Here is a 24,534-nt window from a genome sequence, read left to right as displayed (position 1 = left end):
AGCATATTCATTTAAAAATTCATCGGGGCTTTTCAAAACTAACCCTACTCCACTCGAATTTGTTTTTGATGCTCCATCAAAATAGAGAACCCATAATTCCTTGTCCTTGTTCTGTCTACCTTCCTTTTCTTATTTTTCCTCCATGCCCTCAGGTCTGTATCTTCCTGCCCTCCCCCCCGACTTCTTGGTTAGAGATGGTACATTCAACCACGAAGTTAGCCAAGGCCTGGGCTTTTATCGTCGTTCGTGGCTTATACTTTATGTCAAATTCTCCTAGCTCAATGGCCCATTTAATCAACCTTCCACTGCCTTTAGGACTGTGGATAATGTTTCTCAAAGGATGATCCGTTAGAACCTCGATATTATGAGCCTGAAGGTAAGGACGGAAGTTCCTTAAGGCCATCACGAGGGCTAAAGCAAACTTTTCAATAATCGAATAGTTCAACTCAGCTCCGTGCAGAATCTTATTGACATAGTATATAGCGTTTCTAGACTTTTAGGTCCTCCTTTATCATTACAGCGCTCAAGGCATTTTCTGAAACGGCCAAATATAAGTACAAAGTTTTGTTCAGGTATGGTTTGGCCAGCGATGGGGCTTGGACCATGTATTTCTTCAACCCTTCGAATGCTTCTTGACTTTCCTCAGTCCATATGAAATCTTTTATTTTCTTCAAGGATTTGAAGAATGACAGACACTTGTCTCCAGATTTGGAGATAAATCACCCGAAGGCAGCAACCCTTCCGATGAGCTTCTGAACATCTTTTATAGTCTTTGGAAGTTCCATGTCCGAAATGGCCTTTATCTTATCACTATTTACCTCGATTCCCCACTTTAAGACTATCAACCCCAAGAACTTTCTTGATCCCACTTCGAAAGCACACTTTGCAGGATTTAACATCATTTTGTGGTATCTCAGGACCTCAAAGGTTTCCCTCAAATGGGTTATGTGGTCAGTCTTCACAAGACTCTTGACTAACATGTCATCTACATATACCTCCATAGTTTTCCCAATAAGATTTTTAAAAATTTTATTCACCAACCTTTGATAGGTAGCTCCGGCATTCTTGAGACCAAACGCCATAACAAGATAACAAAAAACACCAAAGTCAATGATGAATGATACCTTTGGGATGTCGTCTTTATGCATCTTGATCTGATTGTATCCACTGAATCCATCCATAAAAATCAGCATCTCATGACCAGCGGTTGCATCTATCACGATATCTATCATTGGCAGCGGGAAACAATCCTTTTGGGTATGCATCATTCAGATCAGTGAAATCCACGCACATTCTCCACTTTCCATTAGCCTTCTTTACCATTACAGGATTTTCTAACCATTCCAAAAATTGTATTTCCTCAATGAAACTAGCCACTAAGAGCTTCTCTACTTCATGTTTGATTGCCTCCTACCTCTCAGAAGCAAAACTCTTTTTCTTTTGCTTTACGTTCTTTCGATTCAGATCTACGTTCAATTTTTGAGTGATCAGTTTTGGGTCTATGCCAGGCATATCAGCTGCTGACCATGCAAAGACATCATTATTTTCTTATAAAAACCTCACTAACTTCCCTCCAAGGGGCTCCCCTGGTGATTCTCCAATGAAAGTTACTTTCTTAGGATCCTCGGGAGCCAAAGGTATTGGAATCAAGTCTTCTGCTGGCTTCCCTATTTTCTCATCATCCTTACGAATATCTAGATCTTCGATAGGCAAAACCTGCCCCCAACTCCATCAGCCCTAAGGGAGTCTACATAACAACTCATTGCCATATTTAAATCTCCTCTATCTTCTTCAATCCCGTTCTGGGTGGGAAACTTCATCACTGAATGGTAAGAAGAGGGGACTACCTTGAAAGTTTGTATTCCCATTCTTCCTATGATTGCATTGTAAGTTGATCCAGCCTTTACCACTACAAAGTCCAACATTTTGTTGCTTGTCTTGGTTCCTTACCTATAGTCAGATGAAACTTAATTATCCCTTCCACGGGGTACTCGACTCCAGCGAAACCATATATTGGTATATCAGTTGGGGTTAATTGAGAATCATTATAACCCATCCTTATAAAGGTGTCATGAAGTAAGATGTCCACCGAGGCTCCATTGTCTACAAGGACCCTCTTTACCGGGCTGTTCCCTATTATCGGTGTTATGACCAGAGGATCGTCATGAGGAAATTTGACACCCTCTAAGTCAAAATCATCGAATGTCATTGTTACTCCTGTCCTAGCCCTCTTTGGGGCTTCTCCGACAATATGCATGACTTCTCTAGTATATGCCTTCCTCGAGTTTTTAGATAAACCAGCAGCAGTCATTCCTCCAAAGATTGTATTTATCACCGGCCCTCGAGGTTGCCCCCCCAAAGATTGTGTTTATCACCGGCCCTCGGGTTTGGGGGTTTCTCCCCTGATCATCTTGATGCTTTCTTCGATCATCAAAGTTCCTTCTTCCATAATTATTCCTATCTCATCCATCACCAGTATACTTGCCTAATCTTCCTTTTCAAATAAGGAATTCAATTTAATCCTTCAGTTGTCTACACTCATCAGTGTCATGACCTGTATCCTTGTGAAATCTACAATATTTGCTCTTGTCTAGCTTAGTAGGATCAGCCTTCAGGGGCTTAGGCCAACAAACATCCCTATCTCTTTTGATTTCCATTAAGATCTGACTTCTAGGAGCATTCAGTTTAGCATATTCAGTGAACTTTTGTCCGGGTCCTCCCTTCTTCAGGATTAAATCAGTGTTTTGCTCAGTTCTAGGATATTTGTCCTTGGCGTTATATTCTAGATCAGTTTTTCGCTTTTTGCCACCAGTGGGCTCGTTATTCACCACTGTCTTCCTCATGCTTTCCTCCACCTTGATATACTTCCCGGCCCTATCTTGGAGCTGCAACATGCTTTTAGGGGGGCGTGTGGCTAATGACATCTTGAAGAATTCGTCCATAGTTCCCTGCTGCAGTGCTATCATAGCTACCTTGTCGTCAAGGTCTGGGACCGTCAAAGCTTCTTTGGTGAAACGGTTCAGATAGTCCCTCAGGGACTCCTTTGCTCCCTACACAATGCTCATGAGGGATGCTGAACTTTTCTTATGCACTCTTCCACTGATGAATTGCTTAATGAAATCTGGACTTAAGTCTCTTAAAGATCCAATTGAATTCAGAGGCAAATGACTGTACCACCTTTGAACCATTCCCTACAGGGTTTGAGGAAATGCCCGACACTTAATAACATCATTCACGGGCTGCAACAACAGTGCATTAGAGAATGTTCTGACATGATTAGCGAAATCTCTAATACCATCATATGCTTTGATGGTGGGCATCTTAAACTTCCTTGAGATGTGGGAATTCATTATTTCTTCAGTAAATGGCAGGGTCAGATCATCAGGATCTCCTAGGGGCATAAGATCGCTTGGGTCAGCCCTTGGGACAATGGCCCTTCTTGGTATGGGACCATCCAGGTCTATAATTGGAGGAGGATCTCTTCGCCTTGGAGGAAGTTGGGGTCTTGGGGTCAAGTGTGCCTCCAAGTCATGCTTCAGCCTTTAGATCCCAGCTTCGTGAGCCCTGATCCTCTCATGTACTTCTTCAGGATTCGTCCCTCGGGTGCTCCTGGGACGCTGATTAGCATCAGGCATCGGTTCTTTACCAGCACGCTTCCTTCTTGGAGCTACATCATCGTCCGAGGATTCAGAATCTCTTTCAGTATAAGGCCCAGCGAATTCTTGATCCTATGGGATGAGAGCCAAATCGCGTATATAATGGGGCATATGTCCTTGTGCTTCACTCCGGTTGGAGTGCCCACTCCCTCCAACCTCAGGATATAGGGGCATCCCGTAAGGGGGTTGGTGGTCACAATTATTGAATATTCATACCCAATGACTTGAGGATTCAAAGTTGCTTGTAACTGTTGAAATTGGGAATTCATCCCTTGAGGAGCCGGAGGATTCGTCCCTTGTGGCTATGGCTCAGTTGCTCCTATCAGGGTCCCTCCTTGGGTGGAGGCGTTGATAAGTGGCATTTTATACCACTTAGAACGTCTTAAAATGGCTTAAATTGGTGTCTTGAAATCAAGTATTTTGTGTATTTGATGCGTTTTTCTAGTGTTTATGCATTTCAGGGTATTAGTTGCATTTCGGAGGAGGAATCATCAAGAATAAGCCTTGGCATGTGTTCACCATTGAGAGAGGAAAAGAACGGGCAGATTACGGCGAAGAAACGGAGCAAACCTGGAATTTTTCCAGTAGGGTCCTGCGCGCCCGCGCAGCAATGCTGAGCGGCCGCGCAGCAGCCTTGCGCGCCCGCGCAGAAATGCTGAGCGGTCGCGCAGGGTCGGGGAAAAAGCTGAATTATTTTAGACTTCTACTTCTGTTTGGCTTCCCACTTCTATGTAATCTGAGTTTTATGGGACTATTATATAAGTAGATTTGAGACGTTTTCATAGAGAATAGGAAGGAGATTAGGTTTTAGATTGTGTTTTTGCGCAAGAAGCGAAGGAGATAAGGAAGAAGACCGATTTAGCACACTGTAGCGAAGAGGAAGCATATATTCTTGTGATTCTTGTTTCGTTGTAACGTTGGATGCTAGTTTTCTTGCTTTGACTTATTTACTCTTGTGACGTACTCTGTTTTAATATAATTAGTTTAGTTATTATTTTCTTGTGTTGTTTATCATGATTTCATATGAACCCATGATGGCGATAAGTTCTATTATGGGCTAATCGTGATCATGGGGTTGCAACGGATTTATTATGGAATTCTTTAGTTAATTGTTTAATACTTTAGTGTGTGATGATTGCATGATATCTAGTATTGGTTGTGCGTATTCGTCTTATGTGCGTCGCGAACATATAAGATAGGGTGTTAATCTCTTGTGAAGCAACGGTGGATCTTGAGATTTAGAACTTGCCATGCTAGCATAGGTTCATGTACGTTGTGCATGATTAGTGGGTAATTCTAACAGTTTTATTTTCCCTATGTAATCAAAAGGGATAACTTGTGCTTAAATCGTTGTGTTGTCAATTTCTGTAGACATATAGGAACTCAACATAATTGATGACTATTCAACTTCTATCTTAATTGTGGATGCTTGGTAGAATGGTATTAGTACAATGAAAGTTGGCTTTTATCAGTTTCGTGTTATTCGATTAATGTCATCACTGTCACATGCTAAAGGTAATAACAATGGCTATAGAAGGAAGTAATAATGAAGTTGTGATCTCATGAGTGTTTTATTATTAATAAATTGAAGTGTTAGTTAAGTGGTTAATTAAGTAGTTAATTATAGTTAATATTTAATCAACAATTTTAAGTGTTATTATCTTAACATTGAGAAGTAATCATACATTGGTGAGTGAGTTTAATTAGACAATAACTTAGTCTGAGTCTCTGAGGGAACGAACTAGAAAGTATTCTATATTACTTGCGAACGCGTATACTTGCGTGAATATTAGTGCGTGATTTCGCCCTAACAAGTTTTTGGTGCCGCTGCCGGGGACTCGGCGTATTTGTTTAGTTTATGTACTTACCATCATTGGTCATTAGGACTCAGTGATTAGGATATAGTAGTTACTTACTCTTTTCGGTTGTGTTTCAAGTACTTTAGCAAGCGTTTATGCAAACTCGTTCTCGTGCTCGCAAGAGGACCTTAGATACAGCTGAAGAGAAAGACGAAGTTCTTGATACTCCGGAGAAGTTAGATTTTGAGGATTCGGATTCAGGAACTGAGCAGAAAGAACCAGTAAACATGGGAGATCGTATTGTTCAAGCTGATCCAGCTCTTATGGATTTTTCTCGGCCTAAAATTGATGACATTCAGTCAAGCATCCTTCATCCGGCTATTCAAGCTAACACCTTTGAGATCAAGCCGGGCACTATTCAGATGGTGCAGAATTCTGTTTCTTTTGGAGGAGCGGCAACTGAAGACCCCAACATGCACATAAGGAATTTTGTCGAGATCTGCAGCACTTTTAAGTATAATGGCGTGACTGATGAGGCTATCAAGTTGAGGCTTTTCCCATTCTCACTGAGGGATAAGGCTAAAGACTGGTTACATTCTGAACCAGCCGGGTCCATCACTACGTGGCAAGATCTTGCGCAAAAGTTTCTGGTGAAGTTTTATCCAATGGCAAAGACTGCTGCTATGAGGAGTGCTCTTACTCAGTTTGCGCAGCAACCTACAGAATCTATGTGCGAGGCTTGGGAACGCTACAAGGAAATGTTGAGAAAATGTCCACATCATGGAATGCCGGATTGGATGGTAATCACCGGTTTTTATAATGGTTTGGGGGCCCAATCTCGGCCATGCTCGATGCAGCAGCTGGAGGCGCCTTATGGGCTAAGAGCTATACTGAGGCGTATAATCTTATCGAGACGATGGCTGCAAATGAGCATCAAAACCCAACTCAGAGGATGACGTCAGGCAAGGTAGCAGGTATTCTGGAAGTTGATGCAGCCACCGCTATTGCAGCCCAGCTCCAAGCGCTATCAATAAAGGTTGATTCTTTGGCTACGTATGGAGTTAATCAAATAGCTATGGTTTGTGAGCTTTGTGCAGGTTCTCATGCTACGGATCAGTGTTCTCTTGTCAACGAATCTGTTCAGTATGTGAATAATTATCAGCGACAATAGCAGCCTGTGCCAGCGACCTATCATCCTAACAACAGAAATCATCCAAATTTTAGCTGGGGGAATAATCAGAATACTATTCAGCCAACATATCAGCAAGGAGTAAGTAAACAGTTTAACCCACCTGGATTCCAGCAACCACAACAGTATGCTACAAGGAAATCATATCCTCAACAGGGAAGTGCAGCTGCACCTACTAGTGCTGATTTTGAGGAACTTAAGCTGTTGTGCAAGAGTCAGGCGGTTTCTATCAAGACCTTGGAAAATCAAATCGGTCAATTAGCCAATACAGTGCTCAATCGTCAACCTGGCACTCTTCCCAGTGACACGGAAGTACCAGGCAGGAAGGAAGCTAAAGAGCAAGTCAAGGCTATTACCTTAAGGTCTGGAAAAGTAGCTGATGCTGAAAAGGCAAAAGAAGTCGAAGTTGAAGTTAGAGATGAAGAATCTAAGCAAAAGGAGAAAGGGGCGGAACCAAAGAAGACTACTGTTGAACACACTCTTCCTGAGGCTAATGCAGGGGAGAAACAGCTCTATCGTCCACCACCTTTTCCTAAGAGATTGCAGCAACAAAAGCTGGATAGACAGTTCGGGAAGTTTCTGGAGGTGTTCAAAAAACTTCACATCGATATACCTTTCGCTGAGGCTCTGGAACAAATGCCTAGTTATGCAAAGTTTATGAAGACTATTCTTTCAAGGAAGGTGAAACTGGATGACCTTGAAACTGTTGCTCTCACGGAAGAATGCAGCGCTGTTCTGCAGCAAAAGTTACCACCAAAACTGAAAGATCCAGGAAGCTTCACCATTCCTTGCACCATTGGCAATCTAACTTTTAACAAGTGCCTTTGTGATTTGGGAGCAAGCATTAATCTGATGCCGTTGTCGATCTTTAAAAAGCTGGATCTGCCTGATCCAAAACCCACATACATGTCGCTACAATTGGTGGACCGTTCCATTACTTACCCAAGGGGCATAGTTGAGGATGTGCTCGTCAAGGTGGATAAGCTCTTCTTTCCTGCTGATTTTGTTATTCTGGATTTTGAGGAAGATAAGAAGATTCCCATAATCTTGGGGAGGCCTTTCTTGGCTACTGACCGTACCTTGATAGATGTGCAAAAAGGGGAACTTACTATGCGGGTCCAAGATCAGGATGTGACCTTCAACGTATTCAAGGCAATGAAATTCCCTACAGAAGATGAGGAGTGCTTAAAAGTGGATGTGATTGATTCTGCGGTTACTTCGGAACTCGATCACATGCTAATGTCTGATGCATTGGAAAAGGCCTTAGTGGGGGGATTTGACAGTGATGATGAAGATAGCAACGAGCAATTACAATATCTGAATGCTTCTCCATGGAAGCGAAAGCTCGACATACCATTTGAATCTCTTGGTACTTCTGACCTTAAGAATGCTGAAGGGAAGCTCAAACCATCAATAGAGGAAGCACCTATCTTGGAGCTCAAACCATTACCTAAACACTTGAGGTATGTTTTTTTAGGTGATTCATCTACGTTACCTGTTATTATTTCAGCTGACCGTTCAGGTAGTGAGGAAGACAAGCTCTTAAGGATTTTGAGAGAATTCAATTCGGCTATAGGATGGACCATAGCAGACATCAAGGGGATAAGTCCTTCATATTGTATGCATAAAATTCTGTTAGAGGAAGGTAGTAAGCCAACTGTGGAACAGCAGCGAAGACTGAACCCGATCATGAAGGAGGTGGTGAAGAAAGAAATTCTGAAATGGCTAGATGCAGGCATCATTTATCCTATTTCTGATAGCTCGTGGGTGAGCCCCGTGCAATGTGTACCTAAGAAAGGAGGTATCACTGTGGTCGCAAATGAAAAGAATGAGCTCATCCCTACTCGAACAGTTACAGGATGGAGAGTATGCATGGATTATAGAAAATTGAACAAAGCCACAAGGAAGGATCACTTCCCTCTCCCATTCATTGATCAAATGCTTGACAGATTGGCGGGACATGAGTATTTTTGTCTTCTGGATGGTTATTCCGGGTATAATCAGATTTGTATTGCACCAGAGGATCAGGAAAAGACTACATTCACTTGTCCATTTGGCACATTTGCTTTTTGTAGAGTTTCGTTTGGGTCATGTGGCGCCCCGGCCACCTTTCAGAGATGTATGATGGCTATATTCTCTGACATGATTGGAAATAACGTCGAAGTGTTCATGGATGACTTCTCCGTCTTTGGACACTCATATGATGAATGTTTGAATAATCTGCGCGCCGTACTCAAAAGATGCGTGGAAACTAATTTGGTGCTTAATTGGGAGAAATGTCATTTTATGGTGCGTGAAGGCATTATCCTTGGGCATAAGGTCTCTAGCAAAGGTCTGGAGGTGGACAAGGCCAAGGTGGGAGTCATTGAAAATCTTCCCCCACCTAATTCAGTGAAAGGAATCCGTAGTTTTCTCGGTCATGCGGGTTTTTATCGGTGATTCATCAAGGACTTTTCAAAGATATCTAAGCCGTTGTGCAATTTACTTGAGAAAGATGTGCCTTTTAAATTTGATGATGAATGTTTGGCAGCATTCGAGACTCTCAAGGAGAGTTTGATCACGACACCAGTTATTACAGCACCAGATTGGACAGAACCGTTTGAGATGATGTATGATGCGAGTGACTATGCGGTAGGTGCCGTTCTGGGACAGCGCAAGAAAAATCTCTTCCATGTGGTCTACTATGCGAGTAAGACTTTAAATGGGGCCCAATTGAACTACACCACTACTGAGAAGGAGCTTTTGGCTATAGTCTTTAGCTTTGAGAAATTTCGATCTTATCTGCTTGGTACGAAAGTAACAGTATTCACTGATCATGCAGCTATTCGCTATCTGGTTTCTAAGAAGGATTCGAAGCCGAGACTCATTCGTTGGGTGCTTTTACTTCAAGAATTTGAGTTAGAGATCAAAGATAGAAAAGGTACTGAGAATCAAGTAGCTGACCATCTCTCTAGGTTGGAGAATCCCGATTCTACTTCACAAGATAGGACGTTAATCAATGAATCTTTTCCGGATGAGCAGTTGTTTGCAATTCAGGAGGAAGAACCATGGTTTGCAGATATTGTAAACTATCTTGTCAGCAATATAATGCCGCTTAATTTGACATCCGCTCAAAAGAAGAAGTTTCTGCATGAGGTGAAGTGGTATATGTGGGATGAACCATATTTGTTTAGACAGGGAGCTGACCAGATCATCAGGAGATGTATCCCGTTCTGTGAGACGGAGGGGATATTACGAGACTGCCATTCCACGGTTTATGGTGGACACTATGGAGGTGAGAAGACGGCAGCTCGTATTCTGCAAGCAGGTTTTTTTTGGCCTACCTTGTTCAAGGATGCTCATCAGTTTGTTTTAAGGTGTGATCGTTGCCAAAGAGTGGGAAATTTGTCAAGGAAGGATGAGATGCCATTAAATGTGATGCTTGAAGTCGAGGTCTTTGATGTGTGGGGAATCGATTTCATGGGGCCTTTTATCTCGTCTTGCAATAATCAGTACATCTTGCTGGCAGTCGATTATGTCTCAAAATGGGTCGAAGTTAAAGCTTTACCGACAAATGATGCAAAGGCAGTGCTAAATTTTCTTCATAAGCAATTTTTCACAAGGTTTGGAACGCCTCGGGTAATCATAAGTGATGAAGGATCGCATTTTTGCAACCGTAAGTTCACTTCTATGATGCAGCGTTATAATGTGAATCATCGAGTAGCTACTGCCTATCATCCGCAAACAAATGGTCAAGCGGAAGTGTCTAACAGAGAGATAAAGCGCATTCTAGAGAAGGTTGTTTGTCCGTCAAGGAAGGATTGGTCTTTAAAGCTCGATGAAGCTATTTGGGCTTACAGAACAGCATTCAAAACTCCACTTGGGATGTCACCGTTTCAGTTGGTGTACGGTAAGGGATGTCATCTACCGGCGGAGCTTGAGCATAAGGCCTACTGGGCATTGAAGAAATTGAACCTGGATTTAGATGCAGCTTGTAAGAAAAGAATGCTTCAGCTTAATGAACTTGATGAATTTCGACTTCAAGCGTACGAGAATAACAAAATGTATAAGGAAAAGGTGAAGAGGTGGCACGATAGGAAGCTACATCCTAAGTTATTTGTGCCAGGGCAACAAGTTCTGTTATTCAACTCTCGGCTCCGACTTTTTCCTGGGAAGTTGAAATCAAGGTGGTCTGGACCTTTTATTGTCAAAACTGTGTTTCCGCATGGAGCGGTGGAAATTTTTGAGAATGATTCGGACCAAGCATTCAAGGTTAACGGTCAGCAGTTGAAGCACTACTATGGGGACATGGCAAACCGAGAGGTGGTTAGTGCCATTTTGTTGACTACTTGAGAAAGGTACGGAACGTCAAGCTAATAACGAAAAAGAAGCGCTGCGTGGGAGGCAACCCATGAATTGTTGTTACAGGAACCCTTAGAAGTTAATAACCTATCCAAAAACACAAAAAAATCAGAAAAAAGGGGCTGAAATTTTTTTTTTCCAGAGACCCTCTGCGCGCCCGCGCAGCTATGCTGAGCGGCCGCGCAGCTTGCTGCGCGCCCGCGCAGAAATGCTGAACGGCCGCGCAGGGGTCGAGTTCCAGAAAAAAATTTTACAGTTCAGAAAAAAAAAAACAAAAACACAAAAACCCATCACAGCCCATAAACCCACGAATTCTTTTCCCATTACCCCATGATTTTATCCCTCAACCCCACTCCTAATCTAATTTAACCTACTCCACACCCTATATATACATACACCTATCCCACATATCTCCCATAAACTTCCTACACTTAAATCCTCTCATAAACATCAAAAATCAGTTCTTACTCACTTTTATTCACAAATCAATGGCACCCAAGAGAGCACGCACTATTGACTGCAGCAGCACAGTTCCTACTGCTGATTCATCAAGGGGTACTGCTGCAAGGCCTCGGTTAACAGACAGAGCTGCGGAGGAGGAGTACACTAGGCTGTTGGGGAAGCCGATTCTGAAGGAGAGGGGGTTTTTACCATCAGGGAGGGATGGTGAGTTGTTACCCATGATTGCAGAGAAGGGGTGGATAGCTTTTTATGAGTCACCCGAAGCAGTACCGATGAGTGTTGTTCGCGAGTTCTACGCGAACGCGAAGGCTGAAAAGAATGGGTTTTCTGTAGTTCGTGGGATGACGGTTGATTATCATCCTGCGGCGATTCGCCGTGTGATTGGACAGCGAGAGAGAAGCCCGAGGAGGAGAACTGGAATGAAAAGACTGCTGAGGATTTTGACTTGGATTTGATTTGTGCGACTCTCTGTCGACCGGGCACAGTTTGGAACCGCAGTCCAGCCAATAATGAGTATCGTCACTTTCCGGCGATCGCCATGAACAGGTATGCCCGTGCATGGAATGCATTTATATGTGCTAATATTTTGCCTTCTTCACATGCACACGAGGTCACAGTTGAGAGAGCACAGTTGTTGTGGGGAATTCTGAATGAGGAATACTATGTGGACCTTGGTGAGTTTATCTACCAAGGAATTCTGAAGTTTTTGAGGGGAGCAAAGCATATGAACATCCCTTATGCATCCACGGTTACGAAGCTATGCCGAGCAGTAGGAGTGAACTGGCCGGCTCATGAGCAGTTGCAGTTGCCAGCAGCTCCGATAGATTCTGGCACTCTGAATGGGATGCAGGAGTGGACCGGTGGTGAGCCTGAGGAGCATGGGCTGGGTTATCGTCTTCTAGGAGGGCGTCCAGCACGAGGTGCTACTATGGCTAGGCCAGGGCGTGGTGAGGCTGGTTCTTCGAGAGCTCAGGAGGGTGCTGGGATGGGTGATGCCCAGTATAGGAGGCTTTCACGGCGGATGGATGCCATGTATGAGACGCAGAGCAGGTTTGCTCAGGAGCTCACCCTTGCGTTAGGGACTGCTTTTCGAGGCCTTGGAGCTGATATCCAGTGGCCAGTTTTTGGTGAGGACTCTGCATACCCGCCGCCTGATACTCCACCCACTGAGGGTGATGATGATGATGACTCCGAGTAGGTATACCCTGTGTTCCTTTCTACTACCTTCACTGGGGACAGTGAAGATTTTAAGTTTGGGGGTGGTAGTTAAGGAATATTTTGTGTGTGTCATATAGCTGCATATTCATGAAAGTTAGTTCATATAGTTGCATAATTTTTGCCATATAGTTTTTTTTATATAGCTTTAGTTGTTTGTCATATCATATAGCTCATGCATATACCATGATCCCTTTTACAATAATTTATCGACTGAATTGTGATATTGATGCGAGTGTAGTGATAGCATTAAAGTGTTATTAAGTTGTGTAGGTTGATATGCATGCTAGAAGCACTTGTATTTTCACTAACTCTTAGAGAATGCTTAAGGGCTAGATTGTTGTTATGATCTGATTATTTTCGAGGATAATCTATTTATTATGCTTAGAATTTGATAATAGGTTCTTAGTGGTAAAGGCATGAAAAAGAAAAAAATGGAGTAAAAATGGAATTTGTTGCTAGTTGTAGCTAGGCGTCAAATGGCTAGTAGCCGGCTCGCATGTTATGCGAGTAGTCTAGGGTTGAGCAAGATGGAGCGAAATGCACTTGCTCAGAAAAGAAAAGAAAAGAAAAAAAATATATATATATTTTGCATAATTGATCAAGAGTGGGCTCTTTGGTATTCGAGTTATTAAGTTCTTAGGGGACTTTGTGCCTAGTGACCTAAGGCTTTTAGAGTCTGGGATCCGCTAACCTAACGCTCGTTACATGGATACCATTGTATAAGTCTTTTGTGGACCTCACTCATTGCACGGTCAAATAAGCATTTGAGTTGTAAATAAAAAGCATGATTCCGTAGTAAGCTCCAGAGTTCTTGTAGTGTTGTATATCACTTTGTACCTAGAATTTTTATTCTTTGTATAATCGTAGGATTGCCTTGAGGATAGTCTAGTCATAGTAATTGGTCTAGTTCCGAAGCATATCTATTAAGCATGTGCACACACCACGTTTCTGGCTGTATGTCCGTTTGCATGAGTTTATTGATCTTTAGTGTCTAACTGCATTCGTTGAGACATGACAATTTGGTTGGTTAATTGTAGTAAGGGGGATCGTTGCATTTTCATATAGATTGCATTCATGCATATTTTTTTTATTTGTTTTGAGTCTGTGATGCTTGAGGACAAGCATCGATTTAAGTTTGGGGGTGTGATAAGTGGCATTTTATACCACTTAGAACGTCTTAAAATGGCTTAAATTGGTGTCTTGAAATCAAGTATTTTGTGTATTTGATGCGTTTTTCTAGTGTTTATGCATTTCAGGGTATTAGTTGCATTTCGGAGGAGGAATCATCAAGAATAAGCCTTGGCATGTGTTCACCATTGAGAGAGGAAAAGAACGGGCAGATTACGGCGAAGAAACGGAGCAAACCTGGAATTTTTCCAGTAGGGTCCTGCGCGCCCGCGCAGCAATGCTGAGCGGCCACGCAGCAGCCTTGCGCGCCCGCGCAGAAATGCTGAGCGGCCGCGCAGGGTCGGGGAAAAAGCTGAATTATTTTAGACTTCTACTTCTGTTTGGCTTCCAACTTCTATGTAATCTGAGTTTTATGGGACTATTATATAAGTAGCTTTGAGACGTTTTAATAGAGAATAGGAAGGAGATTAGGTTTTAGATTGTGTTTTTGCGCAAGAAGCGAAGGAGATAAGGAAGAAGACCGATTTAGCACACTGCAGCGAAGAGGAAGCATATATTCTTGTGATTCTTGTTTCGTTGTAACGTTGGATGCTAGTTTTCTTGCTTTGACTTATTTACTCTTGTGACGTACTCTGTTTTAATATAATTAGTTTAGTTATTATTTTCTTGTGTTGTTTATCATGATTTCATATGAACCCATGATGGCGATAAGTTCTATTATGGGCTAATCGTGATCATGGGGTTGCAACGGATTTATTATGGAATTCTTTAGTTAATTGTTTAATACTTTAGTGTGTGATGATTGCATGATATCTAGTATTGGTTGTGCGTATTCGTCTTATGTGCGTCGCGAACATATAAGATAGGGTGTTAATCTCTTGTGAAGCAACGGTGGATCTTGAGATTTAGAACTTGCCATGCTAGCATAGGTTCATGTACGTTGTGCATGATTAGTGGGTAATTCTAACAGTTTTATTTTCCCTATGTAATCAAAAGGGATAACTTGTGCTTAAATCGTTGTGTTGTCAATTTCTGTAGACATATAGGAACTCAACATAATTGATGACTATTCAACTTCTATCTTAATTGTGGATGCTTGGTAGAATGGTATTAGTACAATGAAAGTTGGCTTTTATCAGTTTCGTGTTATTCGATTAATGTCATCACTGTCACATGCTAAAGGTAATAACAATGGCTATAGAAGGAAGTAATAATGAAGTTGTGATCTCATGAGTGTTTTATTATTGATAAATTGAAGTGTTAGTTAAGTGGTTAATTAAGTAGTTAATTATAGTTAATATTTAATCAACAATTTTAAGTGTTATTATCTTAACATTGAGAAGTAATCATACATTGGTGAGTGAGTTTAATTAGACAATAACTTAGTCTGAGTCTCTGAGGGAACGAACTAGAAAGTATTCTATATTACTTGCGAACGCGTATACTTGCGTGAATATTAGTGCGTGATTTCGCCCTAACAGACGTAGGTTGAGTGTGGGGGTATTTCCACCATTAACGAAATCGTTTGGATCATCCCAGCCGGCGTTCCTTCAGGGGCGTTATTTCCGCTCCGTGTTCTCACCATGGTTGTTGTTATGCTTTCCCACAGACGGCCCCAAATGTTATGGATAAAAACTTAGGGTGTATTTATTGCTAGGGTTCATGAGTTTCGAGACTCGATTTGACTGCTCTTGTGTTTCGTGACTCAATCTGCCTTAACAAGATGCCTACGTACCTTGTTGTATACCAAAGATCAAGTCAAAAAATGTAGTTCTGATTTATGGGGCGAGACCCCTTATATAGGCATAAAATATCTTGGTATTAGGTTAGGGTTGGGAGACTTGGTAGATAAGTCTCAGATTTAGAGTGGACTTTAGAGTCCTACAATGCAGGAAATTGATTCCTTATCCAATGAGATTTCTTGGAGGCCAATCTCCAAGAAATTGTGTCTTTATTTGGACTTTACTTATCAGCTGATTTATCCCATATTAATTAATTCTGAAATTAATTAATATTCAGGGTTTTGGGTCCTTTATAATGGGCTTTATTGTCAGCCCTATCCGGGCATAATTAATGTGATATTAATTACGCAACCAGGGTTTATTTTTCTCCCTATCAATCCTTGTAGCAGAACCAGTGTTACAAGCGGCTGATTCTACCGAATCGAGCATCACAAAAATATAGATTTAGGGGCACAAGTTCATTTATTAAATTTTGTTTTAATGTTTTGAAGTTGAGAAAGTTTTTAGGGTGTTAACGGTTAAAGTTAAAAAGGCTATTGTGCTATTAAATTAGTTGAAAGTAATAGATACTAAATAAGTTAAAACTGATGAAAAAATGATATTCAAATGTTAGTTGCTTTTAGAATTGTATTAACTATACAAGTTATAGGGCGTGTGAAATTAATTTTTTTCAGGTTCAAGTTGATCGTGGCAGTTTGAAATGATTTTATTGGTGAAATTAATATGAATGAAGGTAGGTCTGTTACTATTAATTGTATCGTATTCAAGACACATGACATTTGTGATCCATTTTGACTCCCAATTTGAGACCCTTAATATTATTCTTTCATGTATATTTGATTGATATTAATGGTGGTCAAGAAAAATATCATTTGGAGCTTTCATACTTTTCTGGGTTGGCGCTGCCTAGCATAGTAAACATACTCCATCCACGGATTTCTAACAAGTGAAATTGCAAGGAGATCTTCCTTCCGTTAACCTATAATACCTAGATGAATGTCCAACTAGGCAATTGGTTTCGGCTGTCAATCAGTGAGCAATGACATTAGAATAATTTTTTTTATTTCCATTTTTTGCAGGGTAGCAAATGTATTTTTTTTGTAAAGTGCAAATATGATTGATGGGATTCAGATTATAATAATTCAGCTTCAAGTCTTATGATAGTAAGTGTTGGAATCCCATCTATTTAGGCCCACTAAGTCAGTTTGGGCCGATGAAGATTAGAATCTTCTATGGGCCGAAGTATGTTTATCATGTTGAATTGAAGATGGACCGGCCCGATCTAGACGAAGACGCCGTCTGTCAGCCACAACGTCCATGTCCCTCCTTTGGTGGAACTGACCGATAACTGCGGGGGCGTCATTAACATCTATGTTATATACACGATGAAAAGAATTCATCGACACACACTCACATCACATTACTATCTTGTATTCCGAATTATCCATACCAAAACTAGTTAACTTATTCTCACACCGGAGGTGAATCAGGGGGATCATCCCTCACATTCTTCTCTTTGTAGGCCAGAGTCTATTCATCTGGACGAAGACTGGGTCGGCAGAAAAGTGGTTATAACAGTTGGCGCTATCTGTGGGAATACGAGATTAAGTCCTGAGATCTGAGACGATGACTAATGGCAACGATGAGTAGGGCCCTTCGGGGTTCACTGATCCGAAAACTAACCCTACAATACAATTTATGTTGATTTCGATGAGGAAGCCAAAGTAGTCCCAACCCCTGAAGAATAGGCAATATTGAGGAAGCTGAGAGCAGAGAATATGGTCAAGGAAAAGAGGAAATCTAAAGAGGCCGATGAGGCTGAACAAGAAAGGGCCAAAAAATGGAAAGTCGATGCGCTTAAAATCAAGGCCATAAAACTACGAAGGGAGGAATTAGAACTGGAGGAGAGGTCGCTTAGAGAGTCACTCAAAGAAACTGAAGGGGCCAAGAGTTCTCAAAAAGAGAAACGAGTCCACGTTGAGGAAGATGAGTCCACGGACTCTTACTCACACCACAGTAGGAGGAGGAGGACGAAAGTCATTCTGACTTCGGACTCTGACCAGGAGGAAAAATGCAATGTGTCTGGTACTAGGATGTCCAGGCTAGAAAAGGCCATGTTTGGGGATAAAAAATTTAATCGTGAACCGGTTGTGACTGAAGAGATAGAGGCATATTGGCCTCTCCCAGGAGAAGATAAACAGTTCCCGAAAATGACTGAGTTCAATGGGAGGGGGGATCCCAAAGATCATTGTAACAAATACGAATTATTGATGACTGGCATGGGTCACATCCAGATGATGTTGTGTAAGATGTTTAAGACGTACCTGAAAGGATGGGCTTCAATATGATATAAGTCGCTTCGACCACGATCGATCCACTCTTATTATCAGTTGAAGTTGAAATTCAAAAGACACTACTCACATTTGTGCCGAAGAGAGAAAGATATTGAGACCTTCATCCATTATAGGCAGAGAACGAATGAGTCGCTGGGTGATTACCTAGCCAGGTTTAGGGAGGAAGCATGCATGGTCACCAACCTGAACAAAACAGAGGTTATGGGGTATCTGACCACCCGACTGGACCCAATTAAAGGTAAAAAAAACTCCAATCTTCTCTTTATGATTATCCTCCCAAATCCCTTAATGACATATATGTGAGGGGTAAGAACATCCGAAGAAAAATGGAAATTTTGGAAGGGTATAGAGAACCCCAAAGAGACGACAGAAGCAGGTAGTCTGGTCGCTATGAGTACTCCCGAGGGTCCAACCGTGACCGAAGGGACAATCGTAAGAATGACGGTAAAAAACAGACTAACCAGGGGTTGGAAAGGCGAAGAGATAAACCCTTGACCGCATTTACACCTCTTAACGTGCCGATCTCCAAGATTCCCCATGAGATTAAAGGCAAGCTGGTCTTTGTCCGCTATGCCAAAATGAAAATGGTGGATCACAAGAAAAATGCTGACAAGTACTGTGACTACCATCAAGATAAGGGGCATAACACCGATGAATGCTTCCACTTGAAAAAGCTGATAAAAAAGATGATTAAGGCTAAAGAATTGAATGAGTTTGTAAGGGATCTAAGGGACAAGCTAGAATAGACAGATGCAAGAAATATGATGACCGAAGAAAGATATCGGGGAGAGGTGAAGACCATCTCAGGAGGCGGTGCCCTAGGCCTTGATAGCAAAGACGCCAGAAGAGGTATACCCTCCAAGTTTATAACTTGTATCAATTGAAAGGAATATGTCCTAAGTCCAATCATGTATTAGGATTTAGGAATAACTTTTATGTAATCTGTTTTGATTTCATTGATATTAATAAAGACTTGTTTTGTTTTTATTACGGGTTTTATCTATTTAAGTGTTTAAATAAGATATACCATAGTTTAGAGTAAAGCTTTTTATGGATTATGATGAGATCATAATAATGAGACCTAAAAAGATGATAACTCTAAACTTAAATAGTTCTTGGTCATAGGATTACTAACTGGTAATTAATAATCCGCAAAGATCGGTACATACTATGCTTGCTTCATTATGAAGGATGTCTGTCCTCATAGACATATTTGTGGTGACACTATAGCTAGTATGTAGGTGCTTATTATAGAATAAGTTCACTGAACATGACTCGCACAGCTGAACAACTGATGGAGTTCACTTACGTGTCAGCAGTTGTTCACATAGTGATAGTTGTACAAGTATCCTTAGACTTGAGGTCATCATAGTCATCTTGTGTACACTGAACTATGCTTTGGTTTAGTTCTTAGTCTCCAGGGACAATTATTAGGGCTCTTCTGGGTATAGGAATTTGTACACGAAGATAGTGTATGATCAATAAAGGATCTACCCCTTCCAGTGAAGGAAGCGAATGTTCAAGGCTGATCCGCTTATACAAGTTCAGGAATCTCTGGCCAGAGTGAATGAAATTAGAAAGGAGTTTCTAATTTGCATAGAACTACGCATAGTAAATGGTAAGCAAGTGATTGAATTAGATAGGCTTGATACGAGATCCATGCCTTGTATTTAATCGGGACATTGTAGGGTAGAAGGAGTTTATTGTACGGTAACTATTCACTGAATAGGTTCTTGATATTCTAAGCAGTGAATTCATATTATCCGGATAGTCGCGATATGCTGAGAAGTATCCCTCACGATGTAGAATAAATGTGATTAATTAATTAATCATATTTAATAAATTAGAGAATTTATATAAATAATGATAAAATAGTTTTATTATTATTTATTTCTACTACCGGCTTAATATTGAACCTACAGAGTCACACCATAAAAAGAGAATGATTTAATGGTGGAGGAATTAATTAATAATGGCTAATAATTATTTATTTGTGAAATAAATAATTAATTGGCAAATTTAATAATTGATTAAATGAAATTTAATTGATTATAAATTAATTAAGAAAAGTTCTTAATATTATTAATTAAAGGATTTAATTTTTGGAAATTAAATCAAGAGAGAGAATTATTTCTAAAGTGTTTAGAAAAAGGATTAATGATTAAAAGGTGTTTTAATTATTAATGAGAATAATAAATGGGATAATAATAATAATATTTATGGGAAAATTTCAGCTGAAAATTTTCCCTATAAATACACTATTATAGACCCTATTTTATTCGAACCCAGATCAAACCCGAAAACCCAAAAAGTTTGGAAAACCCAATTCTCTCCACCTCCTTCCTCCTCCTTAACATCGTTTTCTTGGTGGATACCGGTGGAGTGCTTCACACTTGAGGAGCAACTGCAATGGATCTCTGATCGTTGTCTCCGAATTATTTTAAAAGGTTAGATTCGATCCCTCGGATTTTTATTCACGATTTATATGCTTTTATTTGGATTTTATATGTGTAAAAGTGTTTTACCATGCCCCCGCTGCGTTAAAAATCCAACAATGGCATCAGAGCATAGGTTGTATGTATATAGATCTGTGGTAAAAATTTCAGAATTTTATGTGCTTGTATGAATTAATTATGATTTTTACAAGTTATATCATGGATTTATTTTGTCTGATGAGAAATCGTTTCTCAGAATAATTTTGAATGTTGATCTGGGTTCTACAAGTGTTGTAGATCGTCTGGGTATTTTTTTCATAATTTTATGATGTATAGATTTTTATTATGAATTTTTGAAGTTCTTATAATTAAATTCGTAATTAAATAAGTATAAATATATGTATATATAGTATATATATATATATGTTTGTATTGTCTGTGTTAAAGTGCATCTGTTGTCTGCTGTTCTACGCGGAAAGATAGAGAGACACAGATCAGGTGAGACAAGGACACAGTCAGCTGTCAGGCACGTTAACCGAGAAAAAAAAATAGGGGTGTAACGCATTCCGGGAATGCGTTACACAACTGTGGCGCATTCAAGGAATGCGTTACACCCTTTAATGGTTGAAAAGGGGTGTAACGCATCACGGGAATGCGTTACAGGTCCTGTAACGCGTTCCTGTAATGCGTTACAGCCCGTCTGTTGATTTTAAATTTGATTTTCTGGGAGTTTCGTAAGTCCGTTTTGGGCGTGCAATATACCGTTGGATTCGTTTTTCCGAGACGGATCTAATGGAGTGATCAATTTTAGTTTATATAAAAGTTTTGAACTGTTTATATTTCCATGAAGTGTTTTAAAGCTATTTTTAACTATTTTAGTTGCTTTTAAATGCTTCATGTGATACATAGAGATGTATAATGCTTAGAATAATGTGCTAGATGATATAACATACCTACCTTGATGTTTATTCATGTTGATATATGTGATATATGCTTAGTTTATCATGCGATGATAGATTTAGGTGAACTTAAATAAACATAAGGCGTTTGTTGGACAACCTAGTATAGTGAAATTGTTTCATAACCTTAAGAACAATATTATGAATACAATCATGAGATTCTTGTGTTTGTGAAACACGTAATTGAATATGAATTTTCGATATGAGAGAAAGGATGATTCTGTCAACAACAGATTTCTATCTGTAAGAAAGGGTTATTAAGTGACGCCTCTTGACAATGCTCCACCCGATCTGGGAATCGTCTGATTATTGATTATTGATTTGAAATATTTAATTTAAAAGGAAGAATCTCTTTATAATATGATTATGATTGTAACGTAATATAATCCCTCTAAAATTAAATAATATCAAGTAGTAATTGGCCAATGATACAACGGGCTTGTGTCGGTCATAGCCTTCCAACATGGTAGAAAGTAGTTTTTATTTTTGAATCATTGTCGGTTCGTGCTACAGCCGAGGGCTTTGATTTTGAAATAAGAAATACTTGTCTATTACATAGAGATGTGTACATTGAATAAGAATCTAAAGGTCGGTACGTGCTACAGCCGTGGGCCTTTGGGGACTGATTCAACTGTACGGAATGTTGGGTTAGACTTGACTTAGAATATTGAGTTTGTCGTGCTACAGCCGAGACTCAATTATTCAAGAGGCTAAAGTTTGATTAGGGAATAACATGAGATGTAATTGACAAGAGTTGTCTGCCTATTGAACATTACATGGCGGTTCGTACTACAGCCGGGGTCGTGTAATGGAATGTAGGATCCCTATTCCCACTAGCATTATGAATGCTTAATTTTTCATGTAGGGGGTTGAATAAATTAGATAAACTAGTGGGAGCCACTTATGAATAAAGACCCGATTCATGTAGTGTTTTAAAATGAAATCGAATATTTGCTAAGTGTTGTTATGTGTTTATCATTTACAGATTTACTTTGTACGTTATGTCTTCTGCACTATCACTCAGGAGCATACTAGATGCTCACAAATTGACTGGTCCTAATTATGCTGACTGGCTTCGAAACTTGAGAATTGTTCTCAGGATTGAGAAGCTGGAATACGTGATTGACTCACCTAAGCCTACTGAACCTGCTAGTTATGCACATAATGATGAACATGTTGTGTATCGTAAGTGGATAGATGATGCAAATGTTGCTCAATGCATCATGCTAGCTTCCATGAACATTGAGCTACAGAAGCAACATGAGCATATGGATGCTCACATTATCCTAATGCATCTACAAGAGTTGTATGATGTGGCGGGGAGGACAGCTCGATATGAGATATCGAAGGAGCTGTTCGGTTGTAGGATGTCTGAGGGATCATCTGTGAATGACCATGTACTTAAGATGATCAATTTGATTGAACGTCTTGGACAACTTGGTTTTGCCATGGATGGGGAGCTGAGCCAAGACTTGGTCTTGCAATCGCTTCCGAGTTCATTCTCGCAGTTTGTTGTGAACTTTCACATGAATAAGTTGGATGTCAGCCTGCCTGAACTCCACAACATGTTGAAGACTGCGGAATCGAATTTTCCCCCTAAGAAGAGTTATGTTCTTCTAATTGGTGAAGGTTCCAATCCTAAGAAAAGGAAGAGGAACTCTTCCAAGAAGAAGAAAGTAGGTGAGAAAACGCCGGTTCCACCAAAAGCTGAAGACCCCGAGAGCAAAGTTGTTTGCTTTCACTGTAACAAGGTGGGGCACTGGAAGAGGAACTGCAAGGTTTACCTTGCAGAATTGAAGAAGAAGGGTAGTGAGACTACCGCTTCTGATTCAGGTATGTTCATGATAGAAGTGAATATATCATTTCTACTTGGGTATTAGATACCGCCTGTGGTTCTCATATCTGCAATTTGTTGCAGGGACCAAGGAGAAGTAGGACTCTTGAGGAAGAGGAGGTGATTCTACTGATGGAAATGGAGCAAGAGTTGTTGCTGAAGATGTAGAATCATTTCATTTACATATGCCTACGGGCAAGACTATTGTTTGAAATAATTGTTATTTTGTTCCCTCGATTGTGAGGAATATTATTTCCATGTTAGACTTGGCTGGATTTTCATTTATTATTGAGAATAATGAATGTTCTATTCTTAGAGATAATATTCTTTATGGACGTGGTACTTTAAATAATGGTCTGTATATATGTGACATAATTTACTTCAGATTAAACAAACTAATAAAAGAAAAGGGATGATGAAAATCTCACTTTATAGTGGCACTGCAGTCTCCATTTAGTGGACATGGAGAGAGGGCTGCAGATTTGCTAGGAATGGTACACACAAATGTATGTGGACCAATGTCTACGCAAGCCATGGGTGGATTTTCATACTTCATTACTTTCATAGATGATAGATCTGGATTCGGATATGTGTTTGATGAAACACAAGTCTGAGGCCTTTGAAAGGTTCAAAGAATATAAGTATGAAGTGGAGAAACAAACCAAACATAGTATTATAATTCTTCGATTAGATCGAGATGGTGAATACTTTAATGGAGTGTTTCTAGATTATCTCAAAGTAAATGGTATAGTCTCCCAGTGGACTCCTCCAGATTGGTATCTGAAAAGGAGAAATCGAACTTTGTTAGACATAGTCCGGTCCATGATGAGCTATGCAAATCTTCCAGTATTCCTATGGGGTTATGCATTGGAAACCTCAGCATATTTACTGAATATGGTGCCTTCCAAATCTGTTCCTCAAACTCCGTATGAGATATGGAAAGTAAGGAAACTGAGTCTTAAACACGTTAAGATTTGGGGATGTCCAGCTTATGTCAAGTAAGTTGACCCAGATAAGCTGGAATATCGATCCGTAAAATGTAGTTTTGTGGGATATCCTAAAGAGACTTTAGGGTATTACTTTTACACCGATCATCGGGTGTTTGTCTCCAGACATGCTACCTTCTTGGAAAAGGAGTTTATCCTTGAAGGAAACAGGGGGAGCAAAATTGAACTTGATGAAGTTCAAGAAGCACAAACTACTACGGATCAAGTGGAAACACCTGTTCTGACTGAACAACCTTTTGTGGAACAGCCCATTCATAGATCAGGGAGAGTGTCTCGCCAACTTGAGAGGTATTAAGGCCTTGTCATTGAGAATGACAATGAGTTGTCGATCATTGATGATGACGACCCTGTGACCTATAATGAGGCTATGAGTAGTGTTGACTTAGAGAAATGGCATAGTGCCATGAAAT

General features: G+C 40.3%; 1 non-coding gene across 1 annotated transcript; it reads right to left on the bottom strand.

Moving 5' to 3' along the window:
- Window positions 1–6,135: 6,135 nt before the first annotated feature.
- LOC141709503 (small nucleolar RNA R71) lies at window positions 6,136–6,242 on the bottom strand. The gene has a single exon (XR_012570075.1). It is a non-coding gene; the product is annotated as a small nucleolar RNA R71 (small nucleolar RNA).
- Between the last annotated feature and the right edge of the window lie 18,292 nt (window positions 6,243–24,534).

Source organism: Apium graveolens, chromosome 2 (assembly GCF_009905375.1).
Source record: "Apium graveolens cultivar Ventura chromosome 2, ASM990537v1, whole genome shotgun sequence".
NCBI lineage: Eukaryota > Viridiplantae > Streptophyta > Magnoliopsida > Apiales > Apiaceae > Apium > Apium graveolens.
This window is presented reverse-complemented; position numbering and strand designations above follow the sequence as displayed.